Below are 26838 nucleotides of genomic sequence, written 5' to 3' on the forward strand. Positions count from 1 at the left end.
CGACATCAGGAAGAGGTGGAACGACCTACGGGGGAAGGTGCGTTCCGTGGTCTCAAGACACCACATCGCGGTACAGCGGACTAGCGGCGGACCCCCACCACCTCCCCCACAACTAACAACATGGGAGGAGCAGGTCTTGCAGATTCTGCATCCTGAGGTCCTCGCAGGAGTCGGTGGAGGAATGGACTTTGGTAAGTCAAATCTTAACTTTCATATCCCCCAACCTACCTGCATGCTATCACAGACCTCCACACTCGCCCCCTCCCCTATCACTCCAACTCCTCACAAATGTCCCAACATCACAAACCACACATCCCAACACCAAGCCCTGCATGCAGCAACAAAGCATGAACACCCATCACTAAAGCGTGCCCACTGCACATACCCATAACACCATCCTTAACCATCATTACACAAGCCCCCACACAGGAATGCTAGCACTGGGGTACACGGTCACACACCCATTGCACACCATGACACACACAGATGCAATAACCATGCATTTACACCCCTGCAGGACCACTACCCAACGTCACCAGACAGGAGGGTCCAGACATCTCCACCCCACCCACTGAAGAGGCCCACAGTGATGACAGCAGCTCTGTCCAACTGGATCCGGATGACCAGGCCGGACCATCGTAGGCCTCGCGACAGTCGGTTACCCACACCCAGTCACAGGCCACCACAGACCTTCCACCCTCTGGTAACACCAGCACAGCACATACCCAGCGGGCCCATACCTCCGTCCCCAGGACACGTCAATCAGCTGTGTGTCCACCACTACAGGGAACCCAGGATAACCCACCACCCCGACAACAACAGGGACCTGGGGGCAGTGGTAGTGGGCACACGGTCCAGGGGACGGAGGCCCAGGAACACAGGGGAACTGGGAGGGCTGCTGTGCGACAGGGGGCGGACAGGCCAAAGGAACCCACTCTCCACAAGGCCCTCTCCTCCATCATGGGAGCATACCACCACTCCCAGGAGACGATGGCAACGGTCCTGGGCAAGTTTCAGGAGACCCAGCACATGCAGGAGGAACAGTATTTGGGGTTCAGGGAGGAACTCAGAACCATCAGCTCTGCCCTGGGCACCATCGTAGGGGTGCTGAAGGAAATACTTAACACCAGGAGGGACACTGTGGCACTACAAGGGGCCCCTGACACTAGCATGGACGATGAACTGCCCACCACTTCCGCCGGTGCTAGTGGACAGGCGGCACCACCACAGGACCACCACACTAGCACCCCAGCCCCTGCAGACGGAGAACCACCCCGCAAACGGTCCCTGAGATCCAGGAACAGGACAGAGCACAATGCCAAGACCCCCGCGAAGAAATGAGACCACCCTGATTGTCATCCCACTGTCCCACTTTGTAACCCTGTCCATATTTAAACTGCCCCAGCTCCACTTCCTATGCCCACATGGGCAATGCACCTGTGAGACTAATAGACTGGACTCTGCCATGGACATTCCTCCACCGTCACCCCTCACCATTTAACTTCCCCCTCCAATATTTTGTATTTAAATAAACACCCTTGAATCACAAAACAATCTGGAGTCAGTCTGTGATTTCGAAAATGTGTATTAGCAATTACAGTGGCAAAATGCTCTTTCAAATGTAATGTCAACATACCTATGTCACACATCTCAAGTCCTTGAGGAATGTAAGCAGATGACACACGTTGGAAACTACACCTGTGGAACCGTAAGGGAAATGTACAACTCAGTTACCATATACTGGTAGAAATCGACAGACAGAATAGAGGTAGAAGAGTGAAAGTACTTGTAGCAGGCAGGAATGTGTTCTCACCTGTGTGTCACTGGAAATATTGCTGGATAACTGAGTCCCTGTTGTCAATGTCTTCTTCCTCTGCTTCCTCCTCATCACTGTCCACAGGCTCCACAGCTGCTACAACACCACCATCTGGTCCATCCTCCTGCAGAAAAAGCACATGTCGTCGCAAAGCCAAGTTGTGAAGCATACAGCAGGCCACGATGATCTGGCACACCTTCTGCCCTTGTCCTGGGATTCCTCACTGGGGTCAGTAGCCATGACAGGTTGAGGTAACCAGAGTCCCCTAATAGCCACACCCGGTGCCTCTGGAGTTGACCCATCACATAAGGGATGCTGCTATTCCACAGGATGTAGGCGTCATGCACTGAACCAGGCAACATAGCATTTACCTGGGAGATGTACTGGTCTGCCAAACATACCATCTGTACATTCATAGAATGATAACTCTTCCGGTTCCTGTACACCTGTTCACTCCTGTGGGGGGGAGCAGAGCTACATGGGTCCCATCAATGGCACCGATGATGTTGGGGATATGTCCAAGGGCATAGAAGTCACCTTTAACTGTAGCCAAAGCATCCACCTGAGGGAAAACGATGTAGCTCCGCATGTGTTTCAGAAGGGCAGACATCACTCTGGACAGCACGTTGGAAAACATCGGCTGGGACATCCCTGATGCCATGGCCACTGTTGTTTGAAATGACCTACTTGCAAGAAAATGGAGCATTGATAGCACCTGCACTTGAGGGGGGGATCCCTTTGGGATGGCGGATTGCTGACATCAGGTCAGGCTCCAACTGGGCACACAGTTATTGGATAGTGGCAGGGTCAAACCTGTAGGTGATGATCAAATGTCTTTCCTCCATTGTCGACAGGTCCACCAGCGTTCGGTACACCGGAGGATTCCACCATCTCCTCACATGTCCCAGCAGACGGTGCCTAGGAATGACAACAGCGACCACAGAGTCAAACAACTCAGAGGTATGTACCCACAGTCTACACAGAACACCATTCATACACAAAATCTGGCCTGTATTTGTGTTGTGCGACAAGGCCTAGGTATGTGTGATGCAGTTGGTAATTAGGGCATGTGGGCCCCTGAAATGGCGGCTGCCTGACCTGTAAAGTGGGACAATGGGATGTGAGGTAACTGCGATGGCGTTGCACACCATTGCGGTAGGCGGTCGAAGACCGCGGCACAATGCTGCTTGGTTAACATTGGACCCTATGGGTCCCAGGAGCCAATGACGAAGTACGCCGGCGGGGATGTTCCGCTCCGCCGCGGACGTGACCGCTGCAGACATGACCGCCATTTTCTATCTGTTCAATCACTCAATACCTGATCTTCAACAGGAGAGGACCTACACTGCAAGTGCTGCTGTGACCTCGGTCTGGAAGAGACAATGGCTCGTGCGTCTGGGGAAAGGGCCCCTGCCTTCACTGCAGAGGAGTTGGAGAAGCTCGTGGACGGGGTCCTACCTCAGTACACGCTACTCTACGGTCCTCCAGACCAATAGATAAGTACACAGGGAGCATGTTGTATGGGCTATGCCTGTGTGGAGAGGGCTAGTTGTAAGAAGGAAGGGGGCACAGTTATGCATACATGATGGAATGTGAATGCATGTGCCACATGACAAGGGTAGGGATGTGGGCCACTCACTTAGACGGTGCAGTTGTTAATGACTTCTCTTCTTCCCCTGTACATTTCATGTAGGTCAGCGCCCACCAGAAGAAGGATATTTGGTGTGCCATCGCCAAGGACGTCCAGACCCTGGGGGTCCACCACAGACGGAGCACCCACTGCCGGAAGAGATGGGAGGACATTCGCCGGTGGAGCAAGAAGACGGTGGAGGCTCAGCTGGGGATGGCATCCCAATGTGGGAGGGGTGCCCGTCGAACCATGACCCCCCTGATGTTCTGGATCCTGGCGGTGGCCTACCCTGAGTTGGATGGGCACTTGAGGGCATCACAGCAGACACAAGGGGGTGAGTACAACATCATTCAGCGGACTTTGCGCACAGTGAAGGTGGGTGGGGGAGGAGGGCTGTGGGTTTCCCTAGGCCAGGGCGAGTTCCGTAGGCTAGGCCCCTCCGTAATGCAGGCCATGTGGTACCCCAGCCCACCTCTGTAGAGTGCCAAGTACAGGTATTCATGCCCCTGTGTCATCAGGGGCATGACCAACCCTCTCCTCAAGGAAATGAGGGCCACACCACAGACTCAGAATACACCAGTGGGACGGAGGGCGAGGGGAGCACCACAGCGGTCACAGGATCTGCAACCAGCGACACAGACTCGTCCTCTGATGGGAGCTCCCTTGTGGTGGCGGCAACATCTGTGCCCCCCACTTCTACAGGTACAGCCGTCACCCCCCCTACCAGCACCGCCCTCCCAGCAGCCCCTCAGGCTGCCCTTCATCGAACCCTGCAAACTCTGGCCTCAGCACTGATGGCAGCCATTGTCCCTGTCTCTAGCCTCCCCCCTCCAACTTCCTCCACCCCGACCGAATCCCCTGTACCTCTGCCTATCCCAAGCACACCATCAGACCAGCCTGCACACACCTCACCACACAAGGAAAGCTCAGGCAAACATAAGCACCACACATCCCACAGGCACTCACGCAAGCATCACACACATACAGACACACCAACATCCACTGCCTCCACTGTGTCCCCCTTGTCGTCGTCTCCCTCCTCCCTCCCAGTCTCGTCTACACTCACACCTGCATGCACTACCACTACAGCCACTACGTCCCGCACCAGCACAACCACCAGCACACCCCGCTCACGTTCACTCACCACCCCACTACCATTTTCACGTCCCCTGTGTCCTCTCCCAGTGTGTCTGTGACGCCCACTCCAAAGATACACAAACACAGGCACACACCCACCCAACGGCCATCCACCTCACGACAGCCTCCAGCCCATGCACCTGCACCCAAATCCACAAAGCTTACACCTCCTACAACCACCACCTCTTCCTCCAGACCCAAACCCCCTCCATCTACCAGTCCCAGTGTCTCCAAAAAACCTTTCCTGGCCCCCCTTAACCTATTTCCCACCACCACGCCCCCCTCCAACTCATAGGTCCCGTACTAGCACCTCAGCCAAGAAATCTCCGGGACCAGTGGTGCCTGTTGTTACAGGTATGTGGAGTGCACCAGCTACCAGGCCAGCCAGTGTGGCACGGAGCCAGAGCACAGCCAGTCCCTCCCCTGTGAAGCACCAGAAGTTGGATAGTGCCCGGCGGGAGAGGGGGAAGACTCCAGCCAGCAAAGCCACTCACAATGGTCCCGGGGGGAGTGTGGACTCAGCAGTGACTCCTCCCAAGGTGAGGAAGGGGCAGAAGAAATCTCCAAAGTCTGGGAGGAGCAACACGGCGGAGAGGACCGCCATCATCCCCGCTGCCCAGGAGGCCACCGCCAGCCCCATCGTCACTGGCCAGGAGGCCACCGCCAGAGTCACTGCCCAAGAGGCCAACCCCATTGTCACTGTCCAGGAGGCCACCGCCAGAGTCACTGCCCAAGAGGCCAGCCCCATCGTCACTGGCCAGGAGGCCACCGCCAGAGTCACTGCCCAAGAGGCCAGCCCCATCGTCACTGGCCAGGAGGCCACCACCAGCCACAGCCCAGCTGGCCAGCAGGGCCCGCAAGCCACAGCCCAGCTGACCCATGAAGGACCGCCAGACACACCCCTGCTGGGCAATGAAGGACCGCCTTGGCAAGCACCGCTGAACAGGCCAGGGACCGCTGAACAGTCAAAGACCGCCATGGAATGCACCGCTGAACAGGTCTGACACTGGCAACGCAAGCACCGCTGAACAGGCCAGGGACTGCTGAACAGGGCAAAGACCTACATGGAATTCACCGCTGAACAGGTCTGACACTGGCAACGCAAGCACCGCTGAACAGGCCAGGGACCGCTGAACAGGGCAAAGATCGCCATGGAATGCACTGCTAGCCCATTTGCGGCAGGGGCAGTGACGCAATTGGGACCGTCACAGGGTGTGTGCTGCACTCTGGGCACCAGTCCCCCTCCAGCACCAGTGGAGACTGTTATCCACTTGAGAGACTGTGGCTTTGCACTCCCCAGGATTGAACAGTGGGCAACCCACCCACTGTAGAGACTTGAGAGACTGTGGCTTTGCACTCCCCAGGATGGAACAGTGGGCAACCCACCCACTGTAGAGACTTGAGAGACTGTGGCTTTGCACTCCCCAGGATGGAATAGTGGGCAACCCACCCACTGTAGAGACTTGAGAGACTGTGGCTTTGCACTCCCCAGGATGGAACAGTGGGCAACCCACCCACTGTAGAGACTTGAGAGACTGTGGCTTTGCACTCCCCAGGATGTAACAGTGGGCAACCCACCCACTGTAGAGACTTGAGAGACTGTGGATTTGCACTCCCCAGGATACATCAATGGGCATGGAGCCCCCTCGTGGATCTGGCGTGGTGCACTCATCCGGCTGAGGTGCCGCCTCTTCCCTTCCCCCTGAGGTGCCTGTTGTATTTCTATCTGATGCCCCAGCAGTGTTCTCTCAGTTTTGATCAGTTATCTTGTGTGGGCCTCGCCCATGCATTTTGGGCCCAGTGGTCCACGGACAATGAATGGTGCATTACCTGCACTACTAATCATGGTGTATATTTTGTTTAATGTGTATATATATCTGTATATATTTGCTGACTGTATTTTGATATATTACAATGGTTCCACTAATTTCCTTTTGTCTTTGCATTCTTCTGGGGGGTTAGGGGGTGTTACTGTAATGTATAGATAAGAATTGGTGTGTGTGTTGTAGTGAGTGAGGGTCGGGGTGGGGGTTGGGATGTTGGTTGTGTGTGTCCCTGTGTTTTTGCCTCCCCCCTCCCCTATGTCAGAGGTGCAGTACTCACCGTGCTCTTCGCCGCCGGCGTTGATGATCCTCGTATAGGAGCAGGAAGCCTATCGCTGGTAGAATATGGAGTTCCGGCTCCATGGTGTCCTGATTCCTCGTGGGATGTGTAGAGGTGAGCGTTTTCCCTTTGAAATGGCTGTTTCCGCTGTGTTTTCATCCGCGGTGAATCCGCCCCGGAAAAGGTGGCGGATTGGTAGGTTGTGATACCGTGGGCGGTACAGTGTCCTCCGCCTGTCTGTTGGCGGTGACCGCTGCGCTGTTTGTACCGCCGTGGCGGTCAGAGTGTTAAAGTGGCTGTCTTTTTTGGTGGTTTCCGCCACGGTCATAATTCCAAAAAATTTACCGCTGGCCTGTTGGCGGTGTTACCGCCGCTTTTACACCATCCGCCAGGGTTGAAATGACCACCAATGTGATGGACAACCATGATGGCAGTACATACGGATACACAGCATTTTGGGGGACTAAGTGATTGACAAAAATAAGTAAGCACATCCATCTATGACATGTGCCCAAAATGTCAGGCGCCTGACCTACTGTAGTGGCAGTTGGAAGTGACCTAAGTCAGATGGCAGTAGTCATCATGGCAGTAGGCGGTCACAACTGCCGTGCATCTTGCCATTGGTTAACATTGCTTTGGTGCACTGGGGCCAATGGCCATGACTGTCGGCGGTGACAGTTCTGTAAGTGCAGCCGTGACCACCATTTTCTGCAGTATTGCTCACTTGACTCCTGACACTGTTGTCAGCAAGACCTCCATGATGTGAGCTGCGGTGTACTGCCTCTGGGAGCCATCATGCCACTGTAGGGAAGTAGCCTCTTTCTAGCATGGTTACCCCCACTTTTGGCCTGTTTGTGAGTGTGTGTGTAAGTGTGTTTTTACTGCATCACTCGGATCCTGCTAGCCAGGACCCCAGTGCTCATATTTGTGGCCTAATGTGTGTGCCTGTGTAGTGCCTAACTGTGTCACTGAGGCTCTGCTAATCAGAACCTCAGTGCTTATGCTCTCTCTGCTTTTAAATCTGTCACTGTAGGCCAGTGACTCCATTAATCAATTTCAATTGGCACACTGGACCCCCTTTATAAGTCCCTAGAATATGGTACCTAGGTACCCAGGGCATTGGGGTTCCAGGAGAGCAATATTGGCTGCAGCATTTCTTTTGCCACCCATAAGGAGCTCACACAAACCCTTACACAGGACTGCCATGGCAGCATGCATGAAATAGTGCACACACTATTTCACAGCCATTTTCACTGCACTTAAGTAACTTATATGTCACCCATATGTCTAACCTTCACTTGCTGAAGGTTAGGTGTGAAGTTACTAAGTGTGAGGGCACACTTGCACTAGCAAAGGTGCCCCCACATAGTTCAGGGCCATTTCCCCGGACTTTGTGAGTGTGGGGACGCCATTACATGCGTGCACTACATATAGGTCAATACCTATGTGTAGCTTCACATTGGTAACTCCGAATATGGCCATGTAACATGTCTAATTTCATGAAATTGTCCCCCGTTCCAAATCTGGTATTGGGGAGCCAAGTCCATGCATCCTGGGGCCTCCACCATGGACCCCCAGTACTGCCAAATCAGCTCTCTGAGGCTTCTACTGCAGCTACAGCTGCTGCCGCCTCACAGACAGGGTTCTGCCCTCATGGGGTCTGGGCAGCCCAGTCCCAGGAAGGCAGACCAAAACATTTCCTCTGGGGGCAGGGTGTTACACCCTCTCCCTTTGGAAATAGGAGTTACAGGATGGGGAGGGGTAGCCTCCCCAGCCTCTGGAAATGCTTTGAAGGGCACAGAAGGTGCCCTCCCTGCATAAACCAGTCTACACCGGTTCAGGGACCCCTTCTCCCTTGCTCTGGTGGGAAACTGGACAAAGGAAAGGGGAGTGACCACTCCCCTGTCCATCACCACCACAGGGGTGGTGCCCAGAGCTCCTCCAGTGTGTCCCAGACTTTAGTCATCGTGCTTTGCAAGATGTGGGGGCACTCTGGAGGCCTCTGAGTGGACAGTGATAGCAGGTGATGTCAGAGACCCCTCCTGATAGGTCCATACCTGATAAGGAAGCCAATCCCCCTCTCAGGGCTATTTAGGATCTCTCCTGTGGGTTCTCTTCAAATTCTGCTTGCAAGTTTCCTTCAAGAATCCTCTGCAACTACTACTTCATCCTCTGACCTCGGAACAACCGCAGCCTGCTCCAAGAAACGCTGTAACTGCAACAAAGTGTCTACAATTGACATTTTAATTCAGCAACCTCAGCTCCAAGTCAGCAACTGCAACAGTTTCCACAGTGTGCACGCTCTGGGGACTCCTTGTCTTCATCCTGCACCAGAAGAACCGAAGAAATCTCCAGTGGAGTGATGGAATCACTCCCCTGCTCCAAGCTGGCACCTTCCAAGGTGATGACCGGTACCCTGGGAATCCTCTCACAGCAACGAGCATGCTCCTAAGGACACCGAGGGTGGACATCATCGACATAGACTGTCCTGAGGTCCTGCTGATGCAATTTGGAGGAGGTAAGACCTTGCCTTCCCTGAGAACGATGGTATCCCTGGTATTGTGTATTCTTTTCCTCCTGAGGCCTCTGCAATCTTTGCAAAATTCCTTCATGCACAGCCTGGCCCATATCCCCAGTACTCCACCCTGTGATGCTCAACTCGCTACGTTGTTCTCTGGCGGTATGGGACCTTCTTTTGTTGTGCTGCATTGATTGTGTTTTGCACCTTCTTTGAACCCGGATCCTGTGGCTTCTGGGGGTGCTGGCCGGCATCTAAAGTGCTGAGAGCCCCCTCTTTCTCCTCACACAGAGTTGAGGCCCCCAGGTCCCTCCTGTGCCCATCCAGTGCCATTTTTATGAAAAATGCACTTTTGCCGTAGCCAAGGCTTGTTGGCGCCTTCCAACATGAAATCTCATCTGCAACGATCTTCAGGCCCTGGGACATCTCTTTCATCATGCAGGAACCCACTGGCATCTTCCTAGGGTGCATTTCTGCAATCTTCTACCAACTGGGGACTCTGCTTTTGCACCCTCACCTGGGTAGGCACGGTCCCCTGTCCTTCCTGGAACTTCTTTCGACTTCTGGACTTGGTCCCCTTCCTTTGCAGGTCTTCAGTTCCAATAATCCAACAGTTGCTCTTTGCAGACTTGGTTGGCTGCTGCAAAATCCCCAAAATGAGGTGTAGTGTGTCCTAAGGAATCTTACAGTACTTTACTCCTGCTTTTCTGGGCTCTGAGGTGGGGTAATTTACTTACCTTTATTGTATTCTTACTCTCCCACGGATTTTGGACACACTACACTCACTTGGCTAGGGGGAAATTTGTGATTCATGTTCCACTTTTATAGTAAATGGTTTGTGTTGCCCCTATTTTCTCCCATTGCATTCTGTAGGATTTCCTACTGTTTGCATTGTTCTATGATTATTTACTTGTCTAATTTTGGTGTCTAGTGTATATATTGTGTATAATACTTACCTCCAGAAGGAGTATTGTCTCTAAGATATTTTTGGTACTGTGTCACCCAAATAAATACCTTTCTTTTTGGTAACACTGATGTCCATATTTATACTTTTTTAGCGCCACATTTGCGCCACTTTTTGACACAAAAGTGACGCAAACTTACAAAATACAATTGTATTTTGTAAGTTTCGCTGCTTTTGCATCTAAAAACGACACAAATGCAGTGATAAAAAAAGTATAAATATGGGCCTGAGTATTGTCTTTACTTGTGTATAAGTGCTTTGTAACTATAAGCGGTATTGCATGAGCTTTGCATGTCTACTAGTTCAGCCTAAGCTGCTCTTCTATAGCTTTCCCCTATCAGCCTAAGCTGCTAGAACACTACTACATTCACTAAAAAGGGATAACTGGACCTGGTGTAAGGTGTAAGTCCCCAAGGTACCCACTACAAACCAGGCCAGCCTCATACAGCCACGTTCTGCAGGTGATAGGGCCCCTGCTTTCATCCCGGAAGAGCTTGAAAGGGTAGTGGAGGAGGTCCTACCTATGTATGGACAGCTATATCACTCTATCCTTGTACTTGGCTCTGGTACCTCTGGTAGTATGGTGTGTGCTGTCAGACTTTAGCAGTTTTGACAATGTAATAGGTGCTACATGTATGTAGACTAGTGGGAATACATAGTACTCACATTGCCTGACTTATACACCCACAAAACAATACATGGAACAGGACTGCTTTTTTATCAGAAACAAAATAACCAAATACTTCCAACAAAGAAACCTCCGCTCAAGATTGGCACACCACCATTCAAGAAAAAGACTATAGGTGGTACATCCTTCTCCGTTCAAGCAGCCAAACTATGGAATTCATTACCCCCAACTATATAAGAGCCACAGATAACTTACTAGTCCCCAGAAAACTACTCAAGAGTTAGCTATTTCATTCATAACCACCATGTTCAAACAACTATGAATTGCATATGCCTATGCTGATAAATATTTTTTTCAGATTATGTGTATATTTCTAGTTATGTATAGTTTCTATAGAAAATATGTGTGTGTGTATGTATATATATATTTATATATATATATATATGTATGTGTCAATCAAGGATTAGCAGTGCACTCCATTAGGGGTGATAAATCTTGCATTTATTTCATTTCAAGCTGGAAACAAGGAACGAACAATGCGTTTCGACCGTCTGGTCTTTTTCGAGTTCAAAAAATCTTGTTACTATTACAACCTCTATTTATAGTGACAAACAATGCTGATTGCAATGCATGTTGGGACTCGTGGTTCCAAAACACTACATCTTACGTCACAACAAAAAACAGGCAGAAATAATAATAATTATATGAATGTTATTGCGTTTCAAAAGAGGGCATAAGTCAATTCTATTCAAACAACATTATTCTAACCTCAATGACTGTATACAAAAAAAGGACAACTTATTATTAAATGCATGTATCAATGTGCATACTACTATTAATGAAAATTATATTGAATTAAATTTAAATTTAAATTTCAATTGAAATTTTAGATTTTAAACTAACCATTATTATCGCTCTACCAAAAATAGCGCTAAATTTCTTCATAAGCATTAGTTTCTTAATGTATCAAAAATTGTAAATATATGTAACCACATCAGTGTACAAGTAAATCAATTCAGCCATTGATTGTAAAACAGATACAAATGAGCCACGCTCAATGGTTTCAAAAGAATATATGTGTCCCCTTAGATAGAAATTAGCTCTTATTACTCACTGCAAAGGCGGTAAAACCAAATGTTAGTGTACTAGGATCTATAATTCCACATTAACGCTAGGTATTAAAAAATAAGGCTGGATCTACAAATGGACATAAAGTTCTTCATCATTGTTCATCCCAAAGGGGGCCCTCGTTTTCATCTGTATTATAAATCAAATTGTGCTACCAATATACTTGGAACCACAATGACATTCAATGACATACACCACAAATTTTGTGTCACATGTGATCTTATGCGTGATTACCAGTTCTTGTCCATTTGAAAATATGACCTTTTTCAGAGATTGTCCTATTTTACAGGTTTTACAATGATTACATTTGAAAAAACCCTTTTGTCTTTCCCCTAGCCAATTGTGGTCTTTCTCCAGGACAAAATGACTTTTAATTATCATATCCTTTATGCTAGGTGCCTTCCTGTATGAGTATAGAGGCATAGGGCCAACTAGGGATCCTAAATCTGGGTCCCTTCTTACAATCTGCCAATGTTTACACAATATGTTCTTGATAAGAGTGCTTTCATTGGTATATTGCATTATCATTTCGATTGATTCCTTTGAATCTTTTTCCTTATTTTGAAGCAGAAAATCCTCTCGTTTTTTAGACTGAATCAAATTGAGATTTTGCTTGAGAATATTCTCGTTATATCCTCGAGTTTTAAATCTTTCATAAGTTTGATAGCATTTTGATAATGAATCTTTTTCACTAGAGCAGTTTCTCCTCATTCTTATAAATTCACCCAAGGAGATGCTGTTGATCAGAGATTTGGGATGAAAACTTTTCCCATGTAGTATACTATTACATGCAGTTTTTTTTCGAAAAACTGTGGTTTCTATTTTGTCATTCTCAATATAAATCGTAATGTCTAAGAAATTAATCGAGGTTTGGCTTGTATCACAAGTGAATTTGAGACCCTCTTCATTATTATTGAGAATGTCAAAATATTGCATGAATTCCTGCCTTGATCCATTCAGATGATAAAAAGATCATCTATGTAGCGAACCCAAAGTAATGCTTTTTCAACATAATTCTCATTGTTTTTACTCCACGCTATCTCTCTTTCCCACCAACCCATTACCAGGTTGGCATAGTTTGGGGAAAATTAAATCCCCATAGAAGTACCACATAATTGGTGATAAATCTCATGGTTAAAAATAAAAATATTATTTTTGAGACACATGTCAATTATGTCTAGTAACATTTTTGAGTGCTCTAACTCTGAGATATTACGCTGTTTTAGAAAATATTCACAAGCATTTAACCCGATTTCGTGTTTTATCGATGTGTAAAGAGAGACTGCGTCTATTGTAACCAATAAGTAGCTACTGTGCCAATTTAAATCTAATAGAATTTTGAGAAGATCTCCAGAATCCTTAATGTATGAGCTCAAAGTTTTTACTATGGGAGCTAGATAAATGTCTCCATAATTCGAAATTCTTTAATTCTTTCAAATAATGAATCACATGCGGAGACTATTGGCCTCCCCGGTGGTAATGTCAATGATTTATGAATCTTCGGCAGAAAATAAATCGTAGTTAAAGTAGGATTCTCTTTTCTTAAAAAGGTATATTCCTCACGATCAAGTAACAGTTGTTGATGCCAAATCTCCAATTTGGTGTGCAAAAGAAATGTCAGCTTTTTAATAGGATTTTTTTCAACTTTTTATATTCGATTGGATTATTTAATTGTCTATAAGCTTCCGTCATATAATCGGATATATTTTGGATGACAATATTTCCTCCTTTATCTGCTGGCTTAAGGTTTTTCAATGCCAGGTGTTCATTTTTCGTCAAGTTCTCCATGTTCTTTCCCTGTCTTTTATTTTGTAAGCGCTCCAAGTCTTCTAAGACTAATTCGGAATATAAATCTATTTTATTGCATGGAGATAGAACTGGACAAAACTTTGATTTCTCTTTTAAACCAGATGGCATATGGCATTTGGTGTTCACATTTAATTGTTGTAAAACTTCCATTTCCGTGTATTCATCATCCTGTAAATTATGGATTAAATAAAACAATGTTTTCAAATCAGTTGCTTGGTCAACTGTTAATTGAGTCTCCTCTGATTCCACTGTAGTATTACCATCTAAATTAGACAAAGTCTTTTTCTTTTGCTGTGCATGAAATTTTAGCAATTTTAACTTTCTTATGGATTTATAAATATCTATCTGGGTGTCTACATGGTTATGATGAATTTCAGGGCAAAATGATAAGCCTTTATTAAGAATTTTTAATTCCAATTCCGTTAGTTCATAGTCAGAGAGATTAACTACTAAGTTCAGGGATTGGCTTATTTCCTTAAACTCCTGAGAGAGTATTGTCTTTTGCCTGTTTCTTTTTGCTCTCCTTGATTTTCTTTTGTTGATCCTGCCTGATTTACTTTTCTTCCAAAGCCACGGCCTGCTGTTCTGCCTCTTCCTCTTGATAATTTTTGATCCATGCAGAGTACTTGCATTTCTTCTAAAAAAGTGTTTTCGTTATCAACGCTATCTCCTTCACTTAATTCTACTTCTGATTCTATGGATGTCTCATCTCCACTCTGGGCCGGTTGTGCTCTTATAAACTTGGAATTGCGTTTTAATTGATCAAATCTCTTGGCAAATGTGTATACTTTCCCAAATTTGTAGTCTTTTTCATCCCTCAAAAAAGTACTCTTTTTTCTTTCCTGAATTTCGTCTTCATAAGTATTTAGTCGTTTTTCCATAGCTTGGCGTAATGAAGCATGATCACTTTTATAGTTGTGATTGTTTAACTTCTCTTCCAAATCTCTGATTTTAACATATATTTCTTCCAATTCTAATTTAGCATGTTTAATCAAGATTTTCTTCATGTTTAAGGAACATTTTGGGGGTCATTACGACCCTGGCGGCCGGTGGTATGTTTGTGGTAACACCGCCAACAGGCTGGCGGTGTTCCGCCAGCAATTATGACCGTGGTGGAATTGCCACGGCCATACCGCCGGCCCCTCCACTTTCCCGCCAGGATTCCGCCTGGCGGTCATAATCCCCAGGGCATCGGTGCAAGCACCGCTGTTCTGGGGATTATGAGTCCCCGACCGCCGGCCTGTCCATGGCGGTACACACCGTCATGGAAAGGCTGGCGGTAAGGGGACTTGGGGTGCCCCTGGGGGCCCATGCACTGCCCATGCACTTGGCATGGGTAGTGCAGGGGCCCCCAGGCATAGCCCAGTCGCGCATTTCACTGCCCGAATTTCGGGCAGTGAAATGCGCGACGGGTGCTACTGCACCCGCTGCACATCAGCATTGTCGCCGGCTCTATTACGAGCCGGCAGCAATGTTGATGTGACATTTCCGCTGGGCCAGCGGACGGTAACACTATTACCGTCCGCTGGCCCAGCGCCCAATGTCATAATAGGGAGACAGAAATACCGCCGGCAATGGCAGTATTATGTCCCCGCGGCCTCTGCGGTCTTTTGAAAAGACCGCCGAGGTCGTAATGACCCCCATTGTGTGTTATTTTCAGCCCATTCGGTGAAAAAATTTGATTTAATGCCGGTGTATGTTGGCATTAAAAATATCCGCAAACCCCTTGGGATCCTTTTAACTTCAATATATTTTTCCAATTCTAAAATTTCCCAACTCTTGTTAATTTCCCTTTTATAACACTTTTCAAGTTCAAAAAACTTCTGTTGTGTAGAAAGTTCTTTCCTTGAGTTAGGGTCTGTTGATGTCAATTTCTCCTCCATAATTATGTTACTTGTATCAAAAACCTTTGCAGCTGTCATGGCTCATATGTATGTATGTATGTGTATATGTTGTTTCTGTGCTTGGCATGTTCGTGGGTCATTGCATGGCTCCTGGGTGGGTTGTTATACTAGATATCTATGAATTCCTGCTCTCATCTTATCACACTTATCTACCCATCATCATATGTCATGTCTCTATCAAACTATCCTCCATTCTCACTCCTACTCATCCCAAATCCTTTCTACTACTTTCATCTCCTAAATAACTCTGCCTAAGCTCTTCCCTCCGCTTCCACATCTAACTCACCAAACCTCACTCTACTACCGTGACCTCCCACACAACCCTACTAAAATCACACACATTTATCTCACTCTGCTACTATGCTCTCCCTAACCCTTCCACATACTCTTCCCTCCTCCATTCCCCTTTACTCATCCCAAGTCTTTGGGTTGAGTTAATTAAGGAAATACTCCCAATGAACACTTCTGGATTTCTTTCCTCCTCCACCCCTCCATTACTCCAGTCAATTTAACTAACAAACTCTCATATCCGCGGCTCAAATTAACTTATGATAATACTAAAACTGTACTCATTATTTCCCGATACTAATCCATCACTAATTCTTGTTGGATTCCAGAGTACCGTGCTACTCACCGAAAAGCGCTTCAACGCCTCATCAGGGGTAGTAAGCGCTATATAAATACGATTACAATACAATACAATACAATAGATGGAGATCTAGCACTAGGGTTGGCCATGTGTGTGCATAGATCACCTGTGTCAAAGTATATCTATAACTGTATGTGAAGATGCACAGTTGACATTACCACATGTGTGACTCCACCCACACACATATATATGTATATATATATATATATATATAGATATATATATATATATCTATATATATATATATATGGTGATACAGTGTATATATATTTGTAAAAGCTGCTGTCTCATCCTACCCATCTGTTTTTTCCAGGTCAATAAATCTGAATATGTGATTATGTAGCTCTAAGGTGTTAGATCACTCCCATCTGTTTAGAGATCACCTGTATTTGTAGTGTGTGCCTGACATATTTGGTACAGGGTCTAGTTACCTTTAGTCCTGGTACAGGTTTTGACTCCATTTGAGGGTGGCATCTCAGTTGGTCAACAGATATGGCCACTTTATAACTGTACATATGGGTTTGTGGTGGTGTCCCCATTGTCCCATCATATTCATGCAAAGGAGAATATTAAGGTTCTAAAGGAAGGACACACACCTACGACTGTCTGATTGGTAATATTTGGTCTTACCATGCATTTCCATGCCATTGAACTGTAGGTGATTTACTTTTACCCCAAATCCCTTGATTAGGCTGTCCTTCCCACTGACAATGTGCAATGTTCATGCTATACGTACCAATAACCTACTAATACTCAGGGAACATATGGGATTAGCCGCGTACATCTTGTCACAATGATTACTTGGGGGCAAATGTTGTTGAGTAAGGCAATCATTGCTACCCTTAGCCTAGCTATTGACAATTATAGCTTTTGTGTCTCTTCTTACTTCGAGATATTATGATTTGGATGAGCTACCTTTTGTCATACAGATGTTGTTGCAAATGTTATAAGTGCAGTGGTAGTCGTATAGGACTATGGCCCTCATTATGACAACTGCCGCCAACACACCGTGACCGCAATGGTATACCGCGACCCATGTTATGACCCACACATAGAAATCCGTCACTCCACCCCACCCCCTGCAGAAGGAGAACCACCATGCAAACGGTCCCTGCAATCCAGGCAGAAGCCAGCGAACATTGCCAAGACCCCACCAGGAAATAAGACCCTCCTGATTGTCACCCTTGTGTCCCACTCTGTTACCCTGTCCACCTTGAACTGCCAATGCTCCACTTCCTATGCTCCCTTGGACAATGCACCTGTGATACAAATAGACTGAACTATATCCTGGACTTTCCTCCATCATCACCCCAGCCCATTGCACATTCCCATTTACTTCTCAGCACTGAAGTAAACCCTCTCTTAAAAAATACAAGTATGGAGTTTAACAAATGATTTAAGGATGTATTTCTTTAACAATCTGTAGACATTACAATTAGACTGTACAGTTATGTATACATAGGTGTGACCTGTAATGTGCTGCAGTCAATACACCAAGAGCCAGAGTAGGGCAAAAAGATCTGTCAATAGACATGTCAAGGGGCATAGTAGGTGTCCAGAGTAGTGGGAACAGCATCCTGACTAGAGAAAATTAACTACACAATACTGCAATGGAAGGTGAAGTTAGTATCTTACCTGTGTGTCACTGGAAGTACTGCCGTATGATAGTTGTTCTGTTGTCCACATCCTCATCCTCTACCTCCTCTTCATCACTGTCCACAGCCTCCACAGCTGCCACACGCCTATCTCCAGCCCCAACCTCCTGCAGAAAAGGCACCTGGCGTCTCAAGGCTAGGCTGTGCAACATGCAACATACCATGATGATCTGGCACACCTTCTTGGGTGGGCAGCACAGGGATCCACCTGTCAGATGGAGGCACCTGAACCTGGCCTTCAGGAAGCCAAAGGTGCGCTCAATATTTCTTCTTGTACTCCCATGTGCCTCATTGTAACGTTCCTCTGCCCTTGTCCTAGCATTCCTCAATGGGGTTAGTAGCCATGAGGGGTTGGGGTAACCAGAGTCACCTGCAAATATCGAGGGATACCTGTTAGCTAGACACTCACCCTTAGGGCCAACCCCACACCCATATACCAACAGACACTGGTTGGGGACATGGGCTCACCTATTAGCCATACCCTGTCCCTCTGGAGTTGAGCCATCACATATGGGATGCTGCTATTCCTCAGGATAAAGGCATCAAGCATAGACCCAGGATACTTTGCATTCACATGGGAGATGTACTGGTCCATCAGAAACACTATCTGTACATTCATAGAATTAAATCTCTTTTGATTTCTAAACACCTGTTCATTTCTCCGGGGGGGCACAAGGGCAATATGTGTGCCATCAATTACCCCAATGATGTTGGGGATATGTCCCATTGCATAGAAGTCAGTGTGGCCAAATCCTCCACCTGGAGGAAAAACATGTAGCTGTGCATGTGTTTCATCAGGGCAGACAACACTCTGGTCAGCACGTTTGAGAACATTGGCTGAGACATCCCTGCTGCCATGGCCACTGTCGCTTGGAAGGAGCCACTTGCCAAGAAATGTAGCACTGAAAGGACTTGCACAAGAGGGAGGATCCCAGGGGGTTGACGGATAGCTGAGGTCAGGTCTGGCTCCAATTGGGCACACAGCTCTTGGATTGTGGCCCTATGAAGTCTATAGGTGAGGATAATGTGCCTGTCCTCTATTGGTGCCAAGTCCACCAAGGTCCTGTGCACGGAGGTGTCTCCATCTCCTATTCATCCTCATTGGTTGTACTCTAGGTGTAAAAACGATGAGCATCTGGTCACTTTTCAACACTTCCTCATTGTACAAAGCATTGCATGTTGTGACAGAAAAAGTATGTTCATGTTTATTCCCAAAATGTGCTTATGCCAGTTGTGACGCAGTTAGGTGCCATGGCCTGGCCCCCCCTGAAATGACAGACGCCTGTCCTGTCTGGAGGGATAGGTGGAAATTGGGTAATTCTGCTGACGTGCGCTATTGCGGGTGGCAGTCGAGAACCGCCGTGCAACTCCTGATTGGTTATCATTGGGCACTATGGGTTCCAGTAGCCAATTGTGATGTACGCCGGTGGTGACGGTACGCACCGCAGCAGACGTGACTGCCATTTTCTATCTGCTCACTCACTTGCTACCTGACCTTCAACAGGAGAGGACCTACACTGCAAGTGCTGCTGTAACCTGTCGCTGGAAGCGACTATGGCTCAAGTCTTTGGGGAAAGGGCCCCAGCCTTCACTTCGGGGGAGATGAAGAGACTGGTGGATGGAGTCCTACCCCAGTACCAATTGCTATATGGGCCTCCAGATCAACAGGTGAGTACACTGTGCACGATGCATGGGGCATGAATGCATGGAGTGTTGTGGGCGAAGGCTTCGGGTAAGGGGGAGGCTGGTTCAGGGGTCCTGGGCAGAGTGCTTCATGTATGGTGGGCAATGTATGTGCGTAAGGGGATGGGAGAGATATGGTAGTCCATGAGTGTAACAGGCTGGATGCTATGACTGTTAGCATTATTCTATGTTTATTTCCCTGCAGGTCGGCGCCAATCAGAAAAAGGGTATATAGCGTGTTATCACCAAGGATATGCAGACCCTGGGTGTCTACGACAGGTGGAGCACCCACTGTCGCAAACGGTGGAAGGACTTGAGATGCTGGGCAAGGAAGACGGCAGAGGCCACGCTGGGATGGCCTACCAACGAGGAAGGGGTGGCTGTCGAACCCTGACCCCCCTGATGTTCCGCATACTGGTGGTGGCCTATCCTGAGTTGGATGGGCACTTGAGGGCATCACAATAGCCACAAGGGGGTGAGTACAGTTTCCAATTCTGAAAATTGCGCGAGGTAGGGTGTTATCTGACTGGGGGATGTGGACCCGTGGGTGCCACTAGGCTAGGTCGAACATTGCAGGGTAGGTTCCATGACAAGACAAGCTTTATTCGGTCAAATCAAAGCATCACAGTACATTTTGAAATCAAAAATTTAAATTTTAAAAACCTATACAATTATAAAGATAAAACTAATAAATACGTAGAATCTTAAACTTCTCAGGTCTAAATACTTCCACCTAATGTTCCATAATGTTTTATACCTGGGATCTATCATAAAACTCGATTGAAATTACATCTTAGATTGACCCTGAAGGACACCACTGCTTGGTGTTACGGATATCCGCACGTATAACCGATAGACAATTTCTTTGGTGTCGTAGCCAATGGATAACTTTATAAACCCTAGACTCATGGTCCTCGCTGAGTCCTGGTGGCAATTTCGGGACTTGTTTTAAAAAAAGAGTATTTGTTCCAGGTTTGAGGCATTGAGGTTTTAACAATGAAACTGGATCGTGAGGAGACCCCTGGTAGGAAGGGGCACTAAAACAACCAGAAGAGGATTTGGGAGCGAGTAGGTCGCTGGCATTAGGTATGTGATAAGACCTCCTGAATGGGAGATTATCGATCTGTTTACAGCTCTTTAATGGCAGATAGCTTGAGGGCCCTGGGGGGAGTGTGTTAATAGCACTATGATTTCTCATAGTATCCCCCTCATCTAGTGGTCTTTTACTATGCTGATTTGCCTGTGTAATGTTGGGTTCAGAACGTATTACGTTCCCATCTGAGCAAGCCCGATTTATCTTCTCCTTTTGATGGTCAGTAGCCTGGCCCCCCTGTGCAAGCCGGATTGATAGTGTTGGGTCAGGCATTGTGTGGCCTATATTCGCCCCTTCATCCCTAAAGTTGCACTTGCATCCATGGTCTAGGTTCTCCCGGAAGCATTTGGCCAGTTGTAAGACCAAGGACCTAACTTCTTCTATTCTCTGAAGTATAAGGGAATTACTAGGCTCAGTGGCGGGATGTGTTGAGAGGGAGACGGGTACTGTTTTTGGGGTACAAGGAATTGCCTCTTTGTTAATGTCATCTGTAGTTGTATCAAGAACTCTGGGAATATCATCATCCTCAGCTAAGGCCTCAAACCGATTTCTACAAGGTATATTCGAGATCAGTTTGACCACAGGACTTGGTGATATAACAGGATTGAGGATGTTACCCTCTGTTTCCGCATGGGGAGATCCGCACCTGTGCACCAATACCTTTGTCGTATTTATTATGTCATTTGAGGGAGGGGTAGGTAGCAGGTGCGTTGTTGGTAAAGTTGTTCCATTATTGGTCAAACCTTGGTCCAAACCTTGATTCTTTGCCCTTTTCTTAAAATAGTCTTGTATCTTCCCAGGTGGGACTAGGGCAGTTTTTCCCAGGGAGGTGCCATTGTGATTGGGTGAACAGTTTAATATCGCCTCAACCTCTTCAAACAGCAGATCTATCTCCTCGAAGGGTTTTTTAGGCTTAGTGACCAGTTTAACAGTATGCTTCCTCTGCTTCTTACGGTCTGACAGAGGGTCTAGAGAATCGTCAGCTTTCCTTTTCCCCATGGAGACTGTAAAGTTGTGGGATGCCGGTAAGTTATATAAATCAGGACTTACTTGGCATGTTTAGACAGTAGATGAAAGAGAGTAGGCCCAGCCCAGCCTCATCCGGACGAAGACGGGAGCGCGTTTGGTGTATTTAAATGGCTCCTGCCCTTATTGGCTGGCTGCTGCCGCGGTCCCCCGGATGTTCGCGCTTCCCGCTGGGCTGGAGCGCGTTTGCTGTATTTAAAGGGCTCCTGCCCTTGTTGGCTGGCTGCTGCTGCGGTCCCCCGGATGTTCGCGCTTCCTAATTAGGTTAAATTTTCAATTGTACAAAACCATAGAAATCGAGCTGTTATAGATATAGGCATTTTATTTCAAGTAATCATAACTTGTGCCCTTGCCATGCACTGCTAATTACCCTGGATATTTTATCACTCATGACATCTTCTTTGACATCATTGATGTCATATGAGATGTCATCAGTGATGTCACTGACCATGTCATGAGTGATGACATATGTGAGTTCAGAAGCAGTGCATTGCAGGTCCATAAGTTATAGTTAGCTCAGGTAACTATAACTGCTAAATTTCAATGGTTTTGTGCAATTGAAATATGTGCCTAACTATAACGTTCCTGTAACCTTTTTTTTCAGTGAGTTTCTAAGGCTTTTTGTAATGTTGTTTCCTAAGTATAATGTCCCTAAACCTTTGCTTTTTAAGTACATTTCAAAAGTTTTTCTAATTTTATTTCCTAACTGTAACCACTAACCTTTGGCAGTGAGTATGTGAGTGAATGCAGAAGTGTCTCAGTAGGTCTGTGAGTGGGTGTGAGAGTTTCTGAGTGGATCTGTCAGTGGGTGTGTGAGTATGTCTGTGAGTGGTTGCGTGAGTCTCTGAGTGGGTCTGTGAGTGGGTGTGTGAGTGTCTAAGTGGGTATATGAGTGGGTGTGTGAGTCTGAGTAGGTCAGTGAGTGGGTACAACAATCTGTGAGTGCATCTGTGAGTGTATGAGTCGGTCTGTGAGTAGGTGCATGAGCCTGAGTGGGTCTGTGAGTGGGTGCATGGATGTCTGGAGGGTCTATGAGTTGGTGGGTGAATGTCTGGGTGGGTCTGTGAGTAGGTGCATGAGTGTCTAAGTTGGGCTGTAAGTGGGTGTGTGAGTATCTGAGTGGGTCTGTGTGTGAGTACATGAGTCTCCAAGTAGGTCTGTGAGTGAGTCCATGAGTATTTCCATGAGTGTCTGAGTATGTCTGTGAGTGGCAGGGTGTCAGTGTGGGTGTGTCAGTAGCTACATGAGTGACTCTGCCAAAAAGGAACTGCACTTTTCCATTTATCCAACAAGAGTTTGGAGTTTTTCACAAAATGTCTACCCAGCTGAAGTACTTTTTACTGGTTAGTTAGTAAGTGCTAACTCGTTGGGTAAATGTCCACTGTGTTTTATACACTATAGATGAGCAATGGACCATAAGGAAATGTCCCCAGAGCCCTTGTGTGCATTTGCATTGTGATTGTTCCTCGTGCGCCTTTCTCCAGAATTCTCTGATGAAATGAATCCTCCTATAGAGAGGCAAACACTACTACAAATACTTAAAACTCCACCAAACCAGGGTCCTTCCTCTTAGCTATATGATGTAAGTTCTTCTTTGTTTTGTGGCGATGTCCTCATATTCCTCAGCATCAAGAAAGCACTACCAAAATTGGCAGGAAACCCACTTGGCGGCCCTTTGATAAACTGTCCATCATCCTGCCAAAAGGCGGGAAGACCATTGTATACTACTAAGGTGGACAGGACGGGGCACGGCCAAGCAGGTGAAGCTTCCATGGGGTTTAGTACATTTGCATACTCATAGCAATTTACAGGATAACCATGGACTCTGCTCTCACCATTAGAGGACAAGAAGGAACTCATTTGTCACAGTCACATCATACAGATTGCGCTCCAATAAGTCAAAGATGTATTCACCTTCACAAAGGATTTCTGATTGCTTTTCAATATGAAATCACTAAGTAAACACACTTGCTTTACCTTTGCCAAGCCCAGGAGTTAGGATAATTCGTCCCTTCCATAAGTGGAGCTTCAACTGGGACACTTAGGCCCTCATTCTAACTCTGGCGGGCGGCAGGCGGGAAGCGCCATTTGGCCGCCACGCGGCCAAAATACCGCTTCCCGCATTCTGACAGTCCCGCTGGGCCGGCGGGCGCTAAGCAAGTTAGCGCCCGCCGGCCCAGCGGGAATGAGGGCCGCAACACAAGAGCAGGCTCCGAATGGAGCCGGCGGTGTTGCAGCGGTGCGACGGGTGCAACTCACTGTCTGCTAAGCAGACAGTGAAAAGCCGCCCTGGGCCCTGTTAGGGGACCCCTGCACTGCCCATGCCAGTGGCATGGGCAGTGCAGGGGCACCCAGGGGCCCCAGGACACCCGTTCCCGCCAGCCTCTTCCTGGCAGTGAAAACCGCCAGAAACAGGCTGGCGGGAAGGGGGTCAGAATCCCCAAGGAAGCGCAGCTTGCAGCGCTGCCCTGGCGGATTCGTCCAGCCGGGGGTAAACCGGCGGGAAACCGCCGGCCCCGGTTTTCTGAACGCGGCTTTACCGTCGCGGTCAGAATGGGCTAGGAAGCACCGCAAGCCTGTTGGCGGTGCTTCCCTCATTCGTGCTTAGTGAGAAAGTCATCCTTTTGGTCTTGATTACCTCTAAACCTTTTGACTGATACTGATGGTTACTGACTCTGACTGTACCCTGGGCACTGCTAGCTACTCCCAGGGCCAGTGCTCTGTGTAAAATGATATAAGCAAATTAGGCATAGTTAAAATTTGCTCTGACAGCCTACCTATAATTCCCTAGTACATGGTAGGCTATGTCGCTTTAGGGACCCCAGTGTAGTTAGGGCATCCCTCGGTGCCTTGGTGTGGTCTTTGGTGCCACTATAAAAGCAGACCTGCCTTGCTGGCTGTTTTAAATGAAAGTTAACCCCAAATTCAACTTTAGAATTAAAAGTACTTCCAAAGACTCAAACTACCTTATTTGTACATATGTCACTCCTAAAGTCTGCCCTAGGAGCCCCAAGGGTTGGGTGCAGTGAAACTATAAGCAGGGACTTTATAAAACATCTTTTAATATCCTTGGTGAGGAAAAAACAGTTACATTGTTTTCCCCAGTGTAGTGCATTGGCTCCATAAGCTAACATTGGGAGACTTTATTTAAAAATAATAAACTCTAATTTCCACTATAAAAGAAATAAATATGTCAAGTTTGAAAACAAATTAAAAATTTAAATAAATCCAACAACTTGTCAAGGTTGGATTTCTTATAACTAGTACAGAAAAAGAGTTTTAGAACTCTCTGAAAGTAACCCAAAATCATCCCAGTAGTGCCCTTTCCTGATTGGTCAGTCTCTTAAATCCTGAGCCAAGATACCATGATGAGGTATGAAGTGGCCTGGGCTGAAACAAAGGAAGCATCTGGTGAGAGGAGAACATTTGTAGCAGAGCATGATGGGGATAGAGGGGCCAAACTGTTTTGTAAAGGAGGGAAAGCCACCTGGGTCAGAAACTAGACATCACCTATTTCATGTTTCCACAGCCAGGTTCCTTCTTCCTAGCTATCTGATGTAAGTGCTTCTTTGTTTGGTGGGATGTCCTCATGTTCCTCACCATTAAGAATGTAGCATCAAAATCAGCTGGAAACTAACTGGGTGTCCTTTGGTAAGCTGTCCGTTATCCTGGCAAAAGGTAGGAAGACCTTTGCATACTATTAAGGTGAACAGTGTAGGGCCAAGCGGGCGCTGCTTCCAGTTGATTTGCACATTTGCATACTCATAGCAATTTAAAAGGTGAACCATGTACTGTAGGGGAGGGAAGCTGTGTGCCCCCCTTCCCCAGCCAATTTTGGCCCCTGGAACCCAATCCCCAGGGCCCACTACTATTCAATGGGGGTAGGGGGCTTGGATGGTTATCGGAGTTGGCCGCAGGGGCTGGCTGCAGGCCAGGCCTTAAGGCCAAACCCTGCCACGCATGGCCAAAGGCCATGCATTGTGCTGGTTCGATTAACATATAGTAATGAAAATGACTTTATGTTAACAAAAACATAGAAATTCACTGAAAAAAACTAAGGATATATGGACGTTATACTTAGGTTCTGGATTTACTTGCACAAAACCAGAGAAATTCAGCAGTTAGAGTTAGAGTTATTTCAAGTAATTATTACCTAAGGTAACTATAACTCATACCCTTGCATTGCACTGCTAATTACTCCAGATATTACAGCACTCATGATAACATCTATAACATCATTAAAAATATAAATAAAACATTATCAGTCAAATTATTGGTAAAAAAGATGCTTGGCGGGGCCACATGTTATAGTTACCTTAGGGTGTGAGTTATCGTATCTTTAAATAACTCTAACCAAAAACTGCTGAATTTGTATGGCTTTGTGCAGGTACATTCAGAACCTAACTATAAAATCTTTTAACCTTTGTTTTTTTTATCAAATATAGATCTCTCTATATATATGTTATATATGATAAATGCACAAAAAAGAGAAGAGAGAACTCTGGGTACTTCCCAATTGTACATGGAGAGCAGCGCCAGTAAAGAGAACCCTACTTTAGATTTGCTCACCTCAAATGTCCGTTTATCCGTAAGCATAGGATTAGCACAGTGCTATCCATGCCGAGCTAAACAGGGAAAAAGTATTTTTCCATTGGAAAAGCAGAGTCTTTAAGCATAGAATTGACACAGTGCCATTCTTGCTGAGCAGTAAAATTATAAAAGCCCCTCACCACTCCAGGCACGATATTACAGTTTTGGACTGGTAAAATGCTGTCCAAGCCAACCTGGAATGAAACCCAGAGTTCTCTGTTCTTATTTTGCATAATGTATGTGTCACTCTAACCCTGAAAGGGGTTTGTTTTGATTTATACTGGGTGCTCCCATGTGTCTGAACAAAGCTAAACGTCTCTGATGAGCTGTAACAAAAGTGAAACATGTGTCAAGGGTTACTTTCACTCATTCCATTACACCATCAGGTAGTTATACTTAGGACCATGTTTCCATAGAAAAATCGTTTTTGACTTGCCCATTTCTGTGGCACCGTATGACAAATCTTCAAGAAATTTTCCTAAAAGATATGCTGTGATTCTTGTTG

This window comes from Pleurodeles waltl, chromosome 6 (genome assembly GCF_031143425.1).
Source record: "Pleurodeles waltl isolate 20211129_DDA chromosome 6, aPleWal1.hap1.20221129, whole genome shotgun sequence".
In the NCBI taxonomy this organism is placed as follows: domain Eukaryota; kingdom Metazoa; phylum Chordata; class Amphibia; order Caudata; family Salamandridae; genus Pleurodeles; species Pleurodeles waltl.